This window comes from Mandrillus leucophaeus, unplaced genomic scaffold, assembly GCF_000951045.1.
Source record: "Mandrillus leucophaeus isolate KB7577 unplaced genomic scaffold, Mleu.le_1.0 Scaffold643, whole genome shotgun sequence".
NCBI classification, from domain to species: Eukaryota; Metazoa; Chordata; class Mammalia; order Primates; family Cercopithecidae; genus Mandrillus; species Mandrillus leucophaeus.
Window position 1 is genome coordinate 1,571,008 of NW_012106953.1, and position 19,473 is coordinate 1,590,480.

General features: G+C 36.4%; 1 protein-coding gene across 4 annotated transcripts in view; it reads right to left on the minus strand.

Moving 5' to 3' along the window:
* MTMR2 (myotubularin related protein 2) overlaps positions 1-19,473 on the minus strand; it is an 85,700-nt gene that overhangs the window by 63,816 nt on the left and 2,411 nt on the right. For 3 of the 4 annotated variants that reach the window (XM_012000945.1, XM_012000946.1, XM_012000947.1), the window contains exon 2: positions 12,063-12,133. The exons of the other annotated variant lie outside the window; for it this stretch is intronic. The gene's annotated coding sequence lies outside the window, so the exon portion shown is untranslated. The remainder of the gene's footprint in view (positions 1-12,062; positions 12,134-19,473) is intronic. 4 annotated transcript variants of the gene reach the window in all.

Sequence of the window (19,473 nt, forward strand, 5' to 3'; positions counted from 1 at the left end):
GGAAGGGGAACATCACACACCGGGGCCTATTATGGGGTGGGGGGGAGGTATTGCATTGGGAGTTATACCTGATGTAAAGGACGAGTTGATGGGTGCTGATGAGTTGATGGGTGCAGCACACCAACATGGCACAAGTATACATATGTAACAAACCTGCACGTTATGCACTTGTACCCTAGAACTTATATTAATAAAAAATAATAATAAAAAGGGCATTGGAAATCCATGTGCTCTGATGAAGTAAGACTGTCCTTCCATCTCTCTGTCAGTCTCTGCAATACCATTAGCAAAAGTAAAGTGGAGGCCCCAGATTGTAACTGTCCCTTGCACGACCTTACCCTTTCCTCCCCTCAACATCATTTGCATTTTAACATGGACAGTCTTACCACTGTCCACATTAAAGACTGTAAGAGTTAACATCATTATACCTTTTATCTCTATTTTTAACAGTTCTCACAAATAGTCAGAACTACCAGATTCTAATCCCCCTTCTGATTCTACCTACCATTCACTCCCTATTCCTGTGTTTCTGAATTTTAAGGTTAATCATCACCAAAATGACCTTTATCTCTAGCTCTTCTTAAATGGTCTTTTTACCTTTTATGCTTACTGAAGCCTAGTTTTTACCTGAGGACACTGTTCCCCAACAGCCTTCTCAGACAGAAAAATAAGCCCTTTTATTTTCTCTCCAATATTCCTCTCCCACAACTAGGCCTGGAAACTGAGCCTTGTCCCTCACTGCCATTTTCAGATTCTTCTACCTCTCTGTCTCTAAAAACCCCAAGTATTCAACCTCATGCCATCAGACTACAGCATATACCACCCTCTTTGTTGACAACATTTGCCTGTCTCTAAGTCACTCTCTCTCACTCCTTAAGGCTTTAGCTTCAGGCTTGCCATTATTCTTTCCAGTACTACCAACTGCTCTAATTCTTACTGATCCCAGTTTCACATAAATGAGCATTTAAACACCTTGGCCATTCAGTTAATTGAATTCCTCTTCTGCAATGATCTTGTCTTCCATTCTACCTCAGTCATTCACCTCAATGATCATATCCTCTGGAATGGCATTACCAATTAACTGTAATCACTCCCTGATTTAAATTTCAAACACTCTACTGTCTAACCACCAGCTCTTTTTCTCTAGTACCCCCAACCAACACCTCGAATTGTTCAATTTCACCAAAACCTCCACTGTTCCTACTACACTCCAGAGTATCTATTTCATGTTCTCACATCTCCCTTTTCCCAGCTTTTAAAATTCCATGCCTCTTATTACAATCATTCCCTTGCACTTGCTTACTTCATAGTACTTCCTTGTCAAACGGAAAGCTGCTTAAAGCCAACTTTCTGACTATTCCAGTCCTGTACCCACACAGTTGAATGAGTCTACAGAAAAAAAACACCACCACAGAGACTCACTTTGAATTCATGGCCACTTACCTCAACTAGACCCTTAATACTGCCTAGATATTACACAACATTTCTCTAGTTCATACACTCTCTCATTCTGCTAGATTACTATTTCATATGTTCTTTGCTTTCTTCACCCTCTATCATCTTCTCCACCCTGAATTTCCTAGATGTTCTAACTTCCTGTTTCACGCAAAAATAGAGAAGCAAACACAGATTTTCCACAAGCTCTTCAACTATAACCTGTGTGCATCTGTGCACGTATATTCTGCCTTGCCTTCTCTTACTATGGATAAATCATCCATATTGCCATCTAAAGACCCTTCATTAGGCCGGGCATGGTGGCTCACGCCTGTAATCCCAGCACTTTAAAAGGCCGAGGAAGGCGGATCACAAGGTCAGGAGATTGAGACCATCCTGGCTAACATGGTGAAACCCCGTCTCTACTAAAAATACAAAAAAATTAGCCGGGCATGGTGGCACACATCTGTAATCCCAGCTGCTCAGGAGGCTGAGGCAGGAGAATCACTTGAACCCGGAAGGCAGAGGTAGAAGTGAGCCAAGATCACTGCACTTGATCTTGCTGAGACCACTGCACTCCAGCCTGGGCAACAGAGCAAGAGTCCATCTAAAAAAAACAAAAAAACAAACAAACAGAAACCCTCATTAAACTCTATCCTCTCTTGTTTACACAAGAAAATCTCTCCAGCAAATTCTTTCCCTCCAGTTACTGCATCATAAAATCTTCTACTCAATCTCACTAATTAGCACAGAAACAAAGTATTATTTCTCTCATCTTCATCCCTCCAAATAGTGCTTCATTTCTCTGAGCTTCTTTATAGCAAAACTCACTGAAAGAGATGTCTATATGTCAGAAGTGTTTGAACCAGGGCAACTCCATCTTGAATAGGGGCTGGGTAAAATAAGGCTGAAACCTGCTGGGCTGCATTCCCAGGAGGTTAAGGCATTCTAGGTCACAAGATGAGACAGGAGGTCTGCACAAGACACAGGTCTTGAAGACCTTGCTGATAAAACAGCATGCAATAAAGAAGCCAGACAAATCTCACCAAAACCAAGATAGTGACCGGGGTGACCTCTGGTTGTCCTTACTGCTACACTCCATCAAGCACCATGACAGTTTACAAATGCCATGGCAATCATGAAAAATCTACCCTTTGTTTAGCATATAATCAAGAAATAACCACAAAAATGGGCAAGCAGCAGCCCTTGGGGCTGCTCTGCCCATGGAGTAGCTAGCTATTCTTTATTCCTTTACTTTCTTAATAAACTCGCTTTCACTTTATGGACTTGCCCCAAATTCTTTCTTGAGCAAGATCTAAGAACCCTCTCTTGAGGTCTGGATCAGGACCCCTTTCCGGTAATATATATGCAGTGCTTCCAATTCCTCAGTTCTCATTCTCTCCTAAATCTACTTCAGTCAGGCCTTTGCCTCCACCACACCAACAAAAATGCTTTTATCAAGGTCATCAATAACCTCCACTTTGCTAAACCTATTAATACTTCCTCCTCGTCTATCAGCAGCATTTAACGTAGTTGATCACACCTTCCTCCTTGAAACACTTTCGACACTTGACTTCTAGACCTCTACACTCTTCACGGTTTTTCTCCTATTCCCTAGCCAGTCCTCTCAGGTCTCCTGTAATGGTTCCTTCTCACCTCCTTAACCTCATAATACTGGAGTGCCCCTAAACTCACTCAGTCCTTGAACTTACCTTCTCTATGTACTCCTCCTCTCCTTAATGATCTCATTTGTCCTCACAGTTCTCTGATGCGAAAATACTGTCTAAAGTGTGATATTCTTACACAAGCACACACCTGCACACACACACACACACACACACACACACACACACACCACTGCTTAAAAACAAAAATGCAGGTTGGGGAAAGGGGACCAGCATCCTGTAATTGACAATAGTGCTAAAATGCAGAGAATGAAGTTACTGTTAAAATGCATAAGATGTAAATTTAGAGCAAAAAACAAATATGTATGGGGCTAAGAAACAAAAGTGATTTTCTTAGGAAGACTTTTTAGATTATTCCCACTCTTCCTGGATATATGCCTCCCTCAGCACATTCATCTTTAATTCATAGCTATTTAAAACTGGTCCTTTGCTAATGTTTTCAAGCAAATTCATGTTTTCTAGTTTGGTAAAATACACAGACTCAATAAATACTTGTTTACCAAGAAATCTTTCTAAACTAAAATCAGAACTCTTTTAGAGATTAGCATTTACAACACATCCATTACATTAAAAACAACAGTAATAAAAATAGTTGGCCAGATATATTTGCACTAAAATAAGGGGATAATATATAGGCTCAAAGTAAAGGGATAAAGAAAAACCCACCAAGCAAATGGAAAACAAAACAAAACTATGGGTTGCTATTCTAATTTCAGACAAAACAGACTTGGTCAGGCATGGTGGTTCCACCTGTAATCCCAGCACTTCAGGAGGCTGAGGCAAGTGGATCACTTGAAGCCAGGAGTTTGAGACCAGCCTGGCCAACATGGCAAAACCCTGTCTCCACTAAAAACACAAAAGTTAGCCAGGTGTGGTGGTCCACGCCTGTAATCTTAGCTACTCAGGAGGCTGAGGCATGAGAATCCCTTGAACCCAGGAGGCAGAGTTTGCAGTGAGTCGAGATAGTGCCACTGCACTCCAGCCTAGGCAACAGAGCGAGAATCTGTCTCAAAAACAAAAAAAAACAGACTTTAAAACCAACAATGATCAAATGAGACAAAGAAGGGCATTATATTATTATACCCATTATAAAACGGGTAAAGGATTCAACAAGAAAACTCAACTATCCTAAATATATATGCATCCAACACAGTAGCTCACCTAGGTTCATAAAACAAGTTCTTAGAGACCTACAAAGAGACTTAGATAACCACACAATAATAGTGAGAGACTTCAACATCCCACTGACAATATTAGATCACTAAGGCAAGAAACTAACAAAGATATTCAAGAACTAAACTCAACACTTGATCAAACAGACCTAACATACATCTACAGAACTCTCCACCCAAAAACAACATTCTTCTCATATGCACATGGCACATACTCTACCATCTACAACAGAATCAGCCACAAAACAATACTCAACAAATTCAAAGAAACCAAATTCATACCAACCATACTCCTGGATCACAGTGCAACAAAAATAGAAATCAATACTAAGAAGATCACTTGAAACCATACAATTATATGGTAATTTAACAACTTGCTCCTGAATAAACAATGAAATTAAGACAGAAATCCAGAAATTATTTAAAACTAATGAGAACAAAGATACAACATACTAGAATCTCTTGGACATCGCTAAAGCAGTGCTAAGAGTAAAGTTTACAGCACTAAACCCCCACATCGAAAAATGAGAAAGAACTCAAACTGACAACCTAACATCACACCCAGGGGAACTAGGGAACCAAGAACAACCCCAAAGCTAGCAGAAGAAATAACCAAAATCAGAGCTGAACTGAATGAAATTGAGACACACAAAAAACATACAAAAGATCAATGAAAGCGGAAGCTGGTCTTTGAAAGAATAATTAAGATAGACCATTAGCTAGACTAATAAAGAAAAACAGAGAAGCTTCAAATAAACACAATCAGAAATGACAAAGGGGGCATTACCACCAACCCCAAAGAAATACAAAAAAACCCTCAGTGACTACTATGAATACCTCTACAGACACAAACTAGAAAACCTACAAGAAACAGAAAATTCCTGGAAACATACAACCTTCCAAGACTGAACCAGGAAGAAACTGAAAACCTGAAGATCTAATTCCAAGTTCCAAAATTGAATCTGTAATAAAAAGCCTATCAACCAGAAAAAGCCCAGGACCAGATGGATTCACAGACAAACTCTACTAGATGCATAAAGAAGACCTGGTACCATTCCTATGGAAACTATTCCCCCCCAAAAAATGAGGAGGAAGGACTCCCTAACTCATTCTGAGGCCAGTATCACTCTGATACAAAAGCCTGGCAGAGAGACAATGAAAAAAGAAAACTTCAGACGAATATTCCTGATGAACATAGCTGCAAAAATCCTCATCAAAATACTAGCAAACTGAATCAAGCAGTGCATCAAAAAGCTCATCTACAATGATCAAGTAGGCTTTCTTCCTGGGATGCAAGGCTGGTTCAATGGGCACAAATCAATTAATAAATAGACTGAAAATAAAAACCATATGATCATCTCAACAGATGCAGAAAAGGCTTTCGATGAAATTCAGTAACGCTTCATGTTAAAAATCCTCCACAAATTAGGCATTGAAGGAACATACCTCAAAATAATAACAGCTACAGCCAACATCACACTGAATGGGTAAAAGCTGGAAGCACTCCCCTTAAGAAAAAGACAAGAATGCCCCCTCTCACCACTCATATTCAACATAACACTGTAAGTCCTAGCAAGAGAAATTAGGCAAGAGAAAGAAATAAAAAGCATCCAAATAAAAAGGGAGAAAGTCAAACTATCTGTTTGCAGATAATGTATTTTATACCTAGTAAACCCAACAGTCTCTGCCCAAAAGCTACTAGATCTGATAAACAGCTTCAGCAAAGTTTCAGGATACAAAATCAATGTACGAACGTCAGTAATATTTCTATACACAAAATCCAAGCTGAGTGCTAAATCAAGGATGCAATCCCATTCATACCTACAAAAAAATGAAATACCTAGGAATACAGGTAACCAGAAAAGTGAAAGATCTGTACAATGAGAATTACAAAACACTACTGAAAGAAATCAAAGATGATGCATCAAATTGAAACACATTCCATGCTCATGGATACAAAGAATCAATATTGTTAAAATGACTATACTACCCTAAGCAATTTACAGATTCAATGCTATTCGTACCAAATTACCAATGATATTCTTCACAAAATTAGAAAAAAAAACTACTCTGAAATTCATCTGGAATCAAAAAGAAGCCCAAATGGCCACAGCAATTCTAAGTAAAAAGAACAAATTTGGAGGCATCACATTGCCTAACTTCAAACTATACTACAAGGCTACAATAGCAAAAACAGCATGGTACTGGTACAAAAACAACAGACACACAGACCAATGGAACAGAATAGAGAGCCCTGAAATAATGCTGCCTTCCTACAACCATCTGATCTTTGACAAAGTTGACAAATGCAAGCATCGGGGTAAGGACTCTATTCAATTAATGGTGCTGTGAAGGGGCTACCTATATGCAGATTGAAACTGGAACCCTTAGAAATTAATGAAGTGGTGATAAAGAAAATATTTTCTCAAAAACAACAAAACTTATCAGAGTATAACCAAAACTCTGGAATATGCACATATACACATGCCTATGAAATAATAGGACTTAGGTTTATAGCAACAGAATAATACAGTACAGCACTAGTCTGCCTTGGTTTTCTAACAGGCCTGCCACCAACTCAGCCAGAGAGAGTTTTCTTTCCACCACAAGATCAAAACAGTAATCCCATCAGCTGATTCTTAGTCATTCCCACACATTTTTTTCTCTGCTGTTATTATAACAAAGGATTTTTTTTTTCCTTTGCTACACTATTCTTAAAAGCAATGCTCTACCCTTTTGGTCTCGAAAGTTCCACCATTTCAAAGTGTAGCATTTAGGTGAACAAAGTTATACAAACTAATTATTGGTAGGGGGTAAAATTACTCTCTATATGCTTTTCAAAATAAAATCAATAAATGAGACAAAGCTCTCGTCACTTGTTTATTTTTTTGCTGTTGTTTCATTTAGAGTTTGTTTTTAGTTACAAATATTCCTAAGAAACTTTCAAATTAAAATTATGTCTAAACAAATGAAGTTTGGTACCTACTACAGAAGTATATTTTGACTCAAACTCTGGACTTATAATAAGAATCCCTTTAAATGCTGCAAAGGCAGAAAAAGCTTTCTCCAGATAGCAGGGGTTCACTTATCCCATCCAAATATGCCACACCTCAAACCACCACCTTAGCTTCCTCGGAAGGATGGAGACTGAGGTCTTCTACCTCCAACTAAAGGCCTCAGCCATCTTCCCTCCTGTCCTCTCCAGAGCAGGAACTTCCTAAGTCTCCTTTTTTTTTTTTTTTTTTTTTTAACCTCCCCTCCATTCCACAAACATTTACTGATATCATCGATGTACTAAATACTGGGGATAGAGGTTCTCTATTTATAAAATGATAATGATACGTTACAAAATCTTGCAATAAGGATCAAAATCTTTAAAGAAGGATCAAAAAGCAAGATCTGTAGAAAGTACTTAGTGTTAAATACTGAACTGGTAGAAACTGTTCAACAAATAGCATTGTGGAAATACAAGAACAGAATAGGAAGTCCATTTTTAAAAAGGCATCCACCAATTAAATTAAAATTAAGCAAAGCACTAGGCCCTAAAAGTACTTTTCATTCAGCTCTGTAATGTAAAATGTCTTCATGTGCACTAGGAAAATTAAATATACATACTTTTAAACTTACAAGTTTTAGTTAACTGATGAATCACATAATACAAAGCATAAATACTGGGGAGAAATTTTTTTTTATATATATATATATAAACACACACACACACACACCCTATGTGATTTTTTTAATATATTCAATCAGAAGACAGACCCAAAACTTCAATCACAAAACCAATTTCACCACCAGTATTTTTCAGTGTAACTGTTAGAAAAGTATTGACCCTTTCTGGCACCCTGATTTGCCAGACTGTTAATGGAATTATCATTACTTTATTGTCAATCACAGCAACACCTGAAAGTACTTCACAGTAATGAACAGAATCTAATATAATTCAACAAAAATATTTCTTGAAAAATTGAAAAAGCATTTCTGAAAATTAAGGATGCAGATAAACATAACAGCAGTATATACTTCAAGTGAAAACAACCTGGAAACTTCAAGTCATCCATCTTTTCATATATCCTAGTAAACAAATGCCTCTAGAGGATTTAGGAGAGGCTGTATTTCTACTGACCATAGTCATTACAATAAGATCTAAACCACTTGCCTTAAACTGTTTCACTCTTGCTGCCAGTTCAATTTTTCTTCAATATTCCGTAGAAAGAAAAGGTTCTTTTTAAAAAGTTATTTTCTTGTAAGTAATGTCCTGAGCACATACACAGCATGTTTGCCCAAGAACATTAAAGAATGCCTTCTATATTCTGATCGTGAACAAGCTTTTCTAGGAATGCAAATTTTGCTCTCAATACTTACACAATGCACTATAGTGTCATAAGCACTGTTCATGCTCTATTAGTCATTCTGTTGAAGATTTTATTAAAAAAAAAATAATAAAAGGCCTGCAGTGTGTATAAAACATTTGAGACACAAAAGACTTATTGTCAGAATATTTGCAGGATTCTCAAAACAGAAAAACAATCCCCGCAGAACAAATTAATTTACAATTTTTAATTATGTTTAAAAATGCTAAGCCAGAACCCTGCATTAAACTTAACCAATTCATAAGATAAAAAAGATTATATAAATGATCATCATGGCATGAGAGACAACTTGTATTCTTCGGAGAAACAAAGGGGATTTGAGCTCTGGGACAGCCTTCCAACTGGTGCATGTTGGCACTTAGTTTGGAAAATCCCAAGGTTTTGAGGTACATGTGACCCTGGACACAGTTAACAATTTATTTCCAGGTCTATCAATTACATTTCCCAAAATAAAACACAGGTATATGATTTCATAATGCAGCAGAGTCCGAACAACCAGTTTGTATAGAAAACAGTTTACATAGGTCTGTTTTTTCTCCAGAGTATTGTTTCTTCAAAGAACTTATCGGGAAATTTAAATAAATAAAGAGGTGAAAGCCAAAGTGTTCTGCTCAAAATGAATGTGTCCCTGAGAGACAGGGGTGAGGACTGGAGGGCAGGAAGGACCTTGAATTCCAGCACCAATCCCACAGCCACAGCATCCCGTTTAAGGAGCTTCTCAGAATCTCTTCAAAAACCTCCAATTCAAATTCAGATGATAGCTCAAATGAAAACACACAGATTTATAAGTAGCCTAGAGGGAAAAAGTTATTTAAATATCACTTAACTGAGAGAAGACTCAAACTAAACTGAAAACTGGTCAGATTATTAGAACTCTGAAATTAACCCTTCCATCCCAAACTAAAGTATATAGGCAGAAACACTAAGAGAGAGAAGGTGATGTATTCCCTAAACACTCGCTCAACAAACAATTTTACTTGGACAAGCATAGAAAACATGGAAATTTATCTTGAAAAATGATCTGTCATGTAATTTTCTCATCCCACCTTGCAAACCTGAATTCATTAAATTAAATTAGAAAGTCATATCCATTATTTTTGCTATCTAGATAGATATATTTTGTTTTTCCAAGACAAGCAAAACTGATTATTATACAATTAATCTTTCACTATCCTTTCAATGTAATGAGATACAACTTTTCTCCACAAACTTTTAAGTCATATAAATGAAGTTAACACAGGTGGGTTTTTTTTTTTTTTCCAGTTACTAAGCTAAAACTCTCAGTAGGAAAGGTAGAGCATTCAACGTCTTTCTCTTTGTAGTCCAGAAAGGTTAAGCTAAAAATCAAAATATTGACATTACTCAGTGATCCATGCCCGCCAAGAACATCTCTCCCTAATTTTGAATACTCTTTCCTATTTACCAGATCAGTTGTTAGAAATCATAAACTAGAAAACCACATAACAGATAAAGTTCCTTTCTAGAGCTATTATATGTACAATTTTGATTCCATGGTTATGAAAAGAACAAAAAAATTTTTAATGAAAAGAAAATTTATAATTGAAAAATATAATAAATTTTTTAGAAATCAATGTGGTATTTTAAAATGATTTTTTTAAAAATCATATAATTAAAATGTGCCTTGAAATATTAAAAAAAGGCACTGCATCATTAAACTTCCCAGTAATTTGAGAATTACAGAGTATTTCCAAAATTAAGATAAACGAGATTTACTAATATAAAGTGACAAATCAGTAACTATCAATATATTATACACAATACAATATAAAATATACTCGATACTAAAATTAAATCTCTTAGAGTTCAAAAATACTTTATAAATTTCAGTCCCTCAGAGATCTTATGAATACCAACTATAAAATATAGTATTATAAATACAGTAAAATTATTTCAATTATTTAAAGTTTCTGGGTTGGTATATAAAGCATCAGATTCTGTACGAAGCAAATAAAATCACTCCTAACTAGCATACTTCACAGAATCCAAAGGAAGAAAAGTTTTAACAGTAAACTGCTCATAGTATGCTTATCAAGCACCTACTGTTTGCAAAACACTATAAAATTTGTACCTACTATTTCATTCAAAAAATGAAATCAGATCCTCATTTTCGTAAGCATAAAACTTAAATCCAGGTAGGAATAATATCACGGATAAAAAAAAAATGGTTTTTCTTTCCTTCAAGTCTATCATCCAATGATTTCAAAACCAGAATGAGTCACAAATCTGACTAAAAATGAAGAAACAGTACGTTTTTCATTTACATAACCCATATGTCCTCTTATTTTTTCAGAAACAGTGATGGATTGGTTATAATCTTATACATGGTATAAGCAGAGGGTTCTACAGACATGAAACACAGTGAAGCTATACGGCCCTGCAAAAAAAATCATGATGCTACATGGTAAAGTCTAGAACTGGGAATTAGGAGATCATCTCTGACACTCAATAGTTCTGTAACCTCAGAGGAAAACCACCACCTTTCCTGGCCCTCTTAACATTTATTGTGCTTTGGAGTAAATTATTAGAGTTCTCTAGATCTATTTCCACATCTGAAAACTTTTGAAACTAGACTAGCATCCAAATGCATCTGGATCGGTGGTTCTCCAACAGTTAAATGCCGATTCCTAACGTCACCTCAGTGATTCAGAATGTCCACACTGAAACCTAGGAAGTTAAATGTTCACCAAGTTCACAGTTGACTGAAATATACAGGTGGTCCTCAGCCACAGCTGAAAAACACTAATTGGATGATCTCTAATCCCTCTAAGAGTATAAAAAGATATAATTCATTTCAGCACCAAGCTTTTAGGAATTCAGAATCTAGCACAGTGTGTAGGGTACAGTAGATGTTAAACAATTATTTACAGAAAGAAAGGAAGGGAAAGAGGCAGGGAAAAAAAGAAAGAAAGAAGAGGGAAAGGGGAGGAAGGCAGGCGGCTAGCTAACTGGTCATATTTTTGGCTAAGAAACATACAAAACAGTAGTAAAATTACACTTGAATAACATACACAACACTCATCAATAGCTGGAAAGCAAAGACCTTAGTATCTGTAACATTTTGCATATAACATGAATTCTTGTCATCCGCTTCTCAAGTCAAACTGCAAAGTGCTAAGGAAGAAAAGGAAGAAAACAGAACATGGATGCCAAAAGAATTCTAATGGAAAATTACTGGATGACTAAAACTTAGTGACTCTTTTCCCCAAGTAGAAGAGAACACAGAATTTTAAGGACAGGGACTTGGAAATGGAAAGTTTGAAGTTACTGGTTACTCACATGTGCAAATTTCATTTCGGACAATATATAATCCAGAAATATTGCTGGCAATATTAACTTTTGTCTATTTTTATATCTGCATTTTACCATTCACTTACATTATAATTTTTGAGATGTTTTATCTTCACTTCTGATGATCTTCAAATGTCAATGGCTCTTAACACATTAACTGTAAATAAACACAAAGGAACTTAGGGGAATTCAGAAATTTAAGGAACCCTGAAGAATTCTAAATCATTGTGCAAAGCCTGCAGGGCAGGGATTGGTGGGGAGGAGGCTTTGGCAATTACCTGCTTCATACTTTATATGGTCTTCAAAATGTAAAACTGTTATTTTGAATGAAATGATACTACCGATACTACCCTCTTAATCATCAGGTAATGAATGAAATGATACTATCCTCTTAATCATCAAGCAAAGAAAAAAAATCATTCTGTTCTCTATCAGAAGGAAAAAAAAAACATTCAAAGGTAAAGAAAATTCCCTCCAAATATGAACACTCTCACTTGGTCAATGTATAGTGTATCTTTATCCTTCTCCAGCAAAATAGCAGGTCAAGGAAACTTGTGTCCTCATCACTACCACCCAATCAACCTGCCCTGGGACTGCCCTCTAACTACAAAGCTTTGGTCTGCACCTGGGGCACTGGATCTTCAGGCATGTGTGTTCTTTAGAGCACAGACCCTGAAGTCAAATGGACTTGAATTCACATGTCAAGGTGCCCTCTCTAATCTTCTGTTTTCTTCTCTGTAAAATGGAAACATTAACACTCTCTACTTTATACAGTTATGAGAATTATATGAGAAAATGCATAGAAAAAATGTAGCACCATGCCCAGCATAGTAAGCATGCAATAAATGTTGTGCTATTTATATTATTATTGTTGTGTTTAATATTAATACTACTAATTTATTGCTATAACTGTCTACCACTAGGAAAGCAAGGCTTGTCTTGGGTATTTCTATTTTGAGGCAATGCCTTTGCTTATAATAGAAGAATTTTATCTAATATTGTTAACAGAGAACATCTGTATTATACACAATTTTATTGTTGAGCTTTGCTGGGCTTCTTGGCTCAGCTCAAGAATATTAAGGCTTGTAATCACCAGCCCATCATCAGCCAGTTATTTTCCCTTTTGCTAATGCATAACCTCCAGACATGGCCTCCTCCCTACCTCAGCAACTGCTCATTTGCTGCTATCAGTAAAAGCAATTCTGCCAAGAAGAGAAATGGATATATTTCTGACTTAATGCCTATTAAATCCTCGGAGCCTGATGAATAAATGTTTTATCAATCCAGAGGAGACTTACATACATATGCTCTTCTATTCACTTCCAAATTATTAAACTCCTTAGGTTTGAAATTATATGCTTAAAATATTAATATTTAAGTTAGGTGACAAAAGAATATATAAGACACAGATGTCTCTGGATTTTTTATAAAATGTTTAGGTCAAGGATATGAAAACAAACTGAATATTGGCAAAAGCATTCATAAACTAAAATGGTCAGATTTACTTCCCTTATGGAAACCACATCCTTACAACTAAAATGATAGAAAATACCTAAGTAGAACCTGATGCAACATTCAGGAATAGGATAAAATACATGGATACATGGCTTGGAAATGGACGTCAAACTGGAAGTAAGCAGAGTAGACTATCAACGTCATTACCACTACTACTTTACCATGCAATTCCTTGAGCTCTTCAAGTGAAATATAAAACAGCACATCAACCCATTCTTCATTTGATTTCTATTTCCCCATCACTTAATGATCTTGCCATCATCACTTTCATTTTATGGTTCCAGACTAAGATTATAAAAATCTAACCCAAGACAAGACACAAAAAAACAGAAACCTAAACTCAAGAGTTCAGAGTGCTCCAAGCCACAGTTCTCTTCTTTGGTCTGCAACAATATATTACCTCCTCTCTTTCAGTGTGTTTCCTATTTTGGTAACTGCATTTGCAACTCTAAGGGTGTCTCTGGCATAAGTGAAATATTGCAGAATTTAGGTGGAAAATGTCTTTCTTTCTTTTAAATGATTCATTTGTACACAAGGGGAAAAGCTGCTATGACTCCAATACCCATTCTCTCCTATTCCTCAGTGACAGAACCTCCAAATTTAGCTCAGCACAAAGGCCTCACAGAAGAGACTGCCTATCCTAGCCTCTCGTTTACCTATGTATGGCCATGGGACCATGTTCTAACCAACTGGATGTAAGGTTAAAAACAAGACATGTGACTGCCAAAAAAAGTATCCTTTAAAGAGAGAGAGTATGGTCTTCTTCTTCCCTTCCTCCTGAAGATATAATAGCTAGAGTTCCAACAATAATTTTGGTTCATGAGGTAACCCTGGAATGTAAGACAATCTGGGTCCTTGATACTTCAGATCCACCATATTAGATCTGTATTGACTATCTCCAGGCTTTCATGTGGAAACAAAAAATTTAACATCTCTTATATTAAGCTACTGTCAGTGTGGATGTTCTGTTATGCGCTGCTAAGCCTAAAGCATAACTTAAAAAAAAGAAAAAAGAATTTTCCAAATGTGTTTAAATTTTTAATTAAAATATATTTTACAGCTAATTTTTAATATATTTAATACACAGCATCTGCTCTTACTTACTCTAGACTAAAAATATTTAAAGAGACCAAGAGTTATTCATACAAAGTAAGAATCTTTGAAAGAATGAATATTCACCAGTGATTAAGGCCACAGGTCCTATGTACTTGGGGAAGGGAAGAATTATGAAGCTTGCTTATTAACAGTTTATATTAAAGACAACATTGGTACCTATATAGAAACATATTAGGAGGGACAGGCATAACTAGTTTTGCGTAATAAAGCTACAGGAAAGGGAACTGAAGTTATTATTTTCAAGAAGGCATCTTTCCTAGTCCTTTTTATTTTTATAATCTAGTACCAACCTTATCTTTTTAAACAGTTCCGTTTTTAACTTGACTTCCTGTGGAAAGCGGTTTTTAAAATCACTGCCTATCCTTGACTATCACCTCTAATAGTGTTTAATTATTATCTACCAATTTAACTAAATCATACAGTAGACACAAAGGTAGCAAGTACTTTACATATGCAAAACCATTCTCCTTACAAAGGAAAAATATTCCACACTAAAATCTGGAGAATTTCCATTACTCAAATCCTGAATCACATGCAATCTTTGCCTCTGGTGATTTTGAATACAATAGCATTAACTTGGAAGCTTTCCAAAATAAACTTACTGCTTTCTGGTCATCTGTATCCAGGGTGTCTCCTTCCCTTGGGCATAATCCAAACTTTATGGGTTCAAGTGATGGCCTCCTGGAATTATTTCTTCATAATACAGTTGACCCTTGAACAACATAGGAGTTGGGGTGCTGACCTTCAATGCAGTTGAAAATCCGCATATAATTCTGACTCCCCAAACTACTCCCTAGACTTAACTACCAATAGACTACTGTTGACTGGAAGCTTTACCGATAACATAAACAGACCATCAAAACATATTTCAGGCTGCACGCCAATAAACCGAACTCTAACAATGAAAAAAAAAATGTTATTAAGACAATCACAAGAAAAATAAAACATATTTACTACCCATTAAGTGGAAGTGAGTCATCATACAGTTTGTTATCCTCATCACATTGCACATGCTGAGGAGGAAGAGGAAGGGTTGGTCTTGCTGTGTCAGGAGTGGCAGAGGCAGGAGAAAATCCACATAAAAGTGGATCTGAACGGTTCACACCCATGTGGTTTGAGGGTCAACTGTACCTTTTTTAAATGCTTGTTTCCACTAATCTTTCTCACTAAGAATCTATTTTTAAGAAAAAGCCTAAAACACATATTCTTGTTTCGTGGTACTCATGACTGAGAAAGAAAAATGCCTTAGGAAGTTTACTAGAAATCAAATCTAATAAATCGACCAGAGATGACTTTTACCTTTTACTACTTTAGTCAACATTTATTACAAAAATGCTTTCAAGTAATAGTTTCACAGTACCTCTACCATAGACCCTAACTTAGTTTTAAATAACGTTGATTGCATTACAAAAGGCACCAATTGGCAAAAGATCCAAGGCAGTGGTTCTCAAACTGTAGCGCCCATCAGGATCACCTGGAAAGCTGGCTAAAACACCAACAGCTGGGCTCCACCCCTAAAATTTTAATTCAGTTAGGTCCAAGGTAGGGCCCAAGAATTTGCATTTTTAACAAATCCCAAAGAGATACTGATGCTACTGGCCTGGAGATCAAACTTTGGGAACTACTGATCTACACTAATAGGAAATTATTGATAACAGCAAAAAAGGAAAAATACAGATATATACAGGACCCAGCCTCAGGTTCACTATCAACTTGCATTCTTTAAATATGTCCTTTCTGAAAAGCTACATAATTACATATTTCAGGCCCATATTGGTTCTTATCTAAGAGAACTTAGTTCTTTGAGGGCTTTTAATTAATGAAATCCAAAATAAGTAATTTTTAGTCTGATATGCTCAATGTTTGATGCAAGGTGCTACTAATAATGCCAAGGTTGTAGGTTCAATCTGGTAGCTTTATTCTGTTTTACAGCTATCATTTCTACCTCTAATCTTGCCAGCTGTCTCAGAAGACATGCCAAGAGTGACAAAGGGAATGGGTAAAAATGTGTGATTGTACACAAATCCATCACCACTACTAGAAAAACAACATAAAAGCATCTTTCCTACCATCCCTTTTTTTCTTGAGACAGGGTCTCACTGTCTTGCCCAGGTCAGAATACAGTGGCACCATCACAACCCACTGCAGCCTCAACATTCCCAGGCGCAGGTGATCCTCTCACACCAGCCTCCCAAGTATCTGGGACTACAGGCATGCACTACCATGCCCAGCTAACTTTTTATTTTTTTGCAGAGACAGTTTTCTGCCATGTGACCCAGGCTGGTCTGGAATTCCTGGGCTCAAGCCATCCCAAACTGCTCAGCCTCCCAAACTGCTAGGATTACAGGCATTAGCTACTGCACCTGGCCTCCAACACATCACTCTTAAGTGACCTTGAGGCTAAACCTAAAGATGAGAGCTTGCAACAAAATATGTTTTAGAAATCTAGGAAACTCTTCTACTTCTTCAGGCTGTAAGTATAATCAAAATCCATGGAAACAAAAATCCAGGAATTGCTGTTTTCAAATGATGATAATTTTAAGGCAGGCATGCAATTTAGAAATGCAATCAGTTGAGAACTACTTTGAGTATGTGTACCTCCCCTTTGATTTTTTTAATGGAATTTAAATGTAAATATAAGATGCTCATCAATGCTAATGAAATTATACACTAGAAATTGATAAAACCAAAATAATCTGGGATAAACAAGTATGGTACCCAGAATAACTAAAGCCTGAGGGTATATGAAGGATGACAAGAATACATATTAAATAAAACGACTAACAACACAAGTTAGAGCAAAAGGGGCAAAAGTAAACAAGAGTAGCAGATGGATAAATAGGTAGTTGAAGAGGACATAATAACCTCATTATGTATGGGACTGGGCACAGAACAGATAATACAGCCAGTAAAATCAGCTCAAGATGTCCAGAGTCTCCCATAAAAATAACTACAACTTAGACCTGAAATTGCAAGTGTTCAGGCCAAATTCAACAGAAGGAATCCTTTTTAATCCTTTGAATGGGAACAACAAACAAGACCAGTGGTGAACATTCTGTCAACATTCTTTCATTTAGATGTTCACTGAGCACCTATTTGGCACTGGATAGCTTACCATTTGATTATGCATAATACAAACTAATCAAAGAAACCCACTAAAGCAGTGCATTTTATACTAGTGTATAAACTGAAAAATGGAAAACCAGACTAAGATGGCAGATTATTACCAATATAATGTCAAATTCTGCTGTGTAACTCGTTACAGTTCTGAGACTCAGGACTACTCTTACTATCACATCTGACCTACAGTATTATTTTACCTATATAGTACATTATTTTACCTATATATTTTACCTATAAAGTCATACTTATATAAGAATCAGACCACACCCAACAAGAATAAAATTACAGAACATAACTAGATTATCAGGATGCTAAAGTGAATTTTTCCACAACCCCCGCTCTCTGTGAGGCTAGACATACATGAAGAATGGCCAACAGCAAGATATACAAGAGTTGCTGAACAGTTTACTGAAGTATGGCAATATTAAGCAGGACTCACCAAAGACAACTACTGTTTTTTGTTTATTTTTTATTTTTTTTCTTTTGAGATGGAGTCTCACTCTGTTGCCCACTCTGGAGTGCAGTGGCGCATTCTTGGCCCACTGCAACCTCGGCCTCCAGGTTCAAGCAATTCTGGTACCTCAGCCTCCAAAGTAGCTAGGATTACAGGTATGTGCCACCACGCCCAGCTGACAATTACTTTTTTTTTTTTTAAAGATGCAGGATGACATAACTATAGCTGGTTAGGAAACTACTATCTGGATATCATATGAAGAATGAAATTGCCCGCTTGTGGGCAAAGGTATCGGGCCTATGATGACCTAGAAGGCATAACTGGAGACAAGAGCAACTCTGAAATGACTACAGATACTTAGTAAGACCCATTATATGTTTATTGTGAACTACAGATAGCACAATGGCCTTTCATCCAACTTCAATGGAGTATGCCATTTTCATTTTAAATATTTTTACTTATTTTAACAAGTTCTTCTTTTTTAGAGACGGGGTCTCACTATGTTGCCCAGGCTGGTCTCAAACCCCTGGGCTCAAGTGATCCTCCCACCTTGGCCTCCCAAAGTGCTGGGATTACAGGCATAAGCCACGGCACCCGGCCAAGTATGTCATTTTCAAAAAACAATGGGCAACCACATGGATTAGTGTATTATTCTTCCTACTTCCCAAAAGGGCTTAAAACATCTAATCAATACATTTAAACACAACACATAATATTTAACTTGAGTTCATGTAATAATAAAAGTACTTAAAGAAATTAGAGATGAGTATATTTCCACCTTCAGATATAAATTTGACTAAAGTGTTTTACTAAGCTAAAGAGAAACATGCAGTTACGTAGTTAGCATTTACTTACAAACAAGGAGCATACATAATTTTTTCTATAAATAATTTTCCTTGTAGCTAAATTCAGCAGAAATTTATGTCAATCTATGGGTGAAAGACATTCTGTGACACATTTAACAATATTAACTACTATTTTGCCAGAGATATCAAAACAAATTCCCAAGGCAGTTTCCCAATTAGGCCTCTGTATAAAAACAGAAAGCATAAAAATAAACTACAATTTAAGGGCATCATTTTTGCAAAAACTGAGATAATATAGGCCAAATAGCAATAATTTTGCTTTGTCAAAGGCTAATGTAACAAAAGAAATAAACAATCTAGATAGACACTTAACACAGCTATGAGACCACAGCAGTCCACACTGGCAATGTATTAGAATCACCTGCGATGAAGTGTTAGCCTAGATTAAGTTTTCCACACTGGCAATGTATTAGAATCACCTGC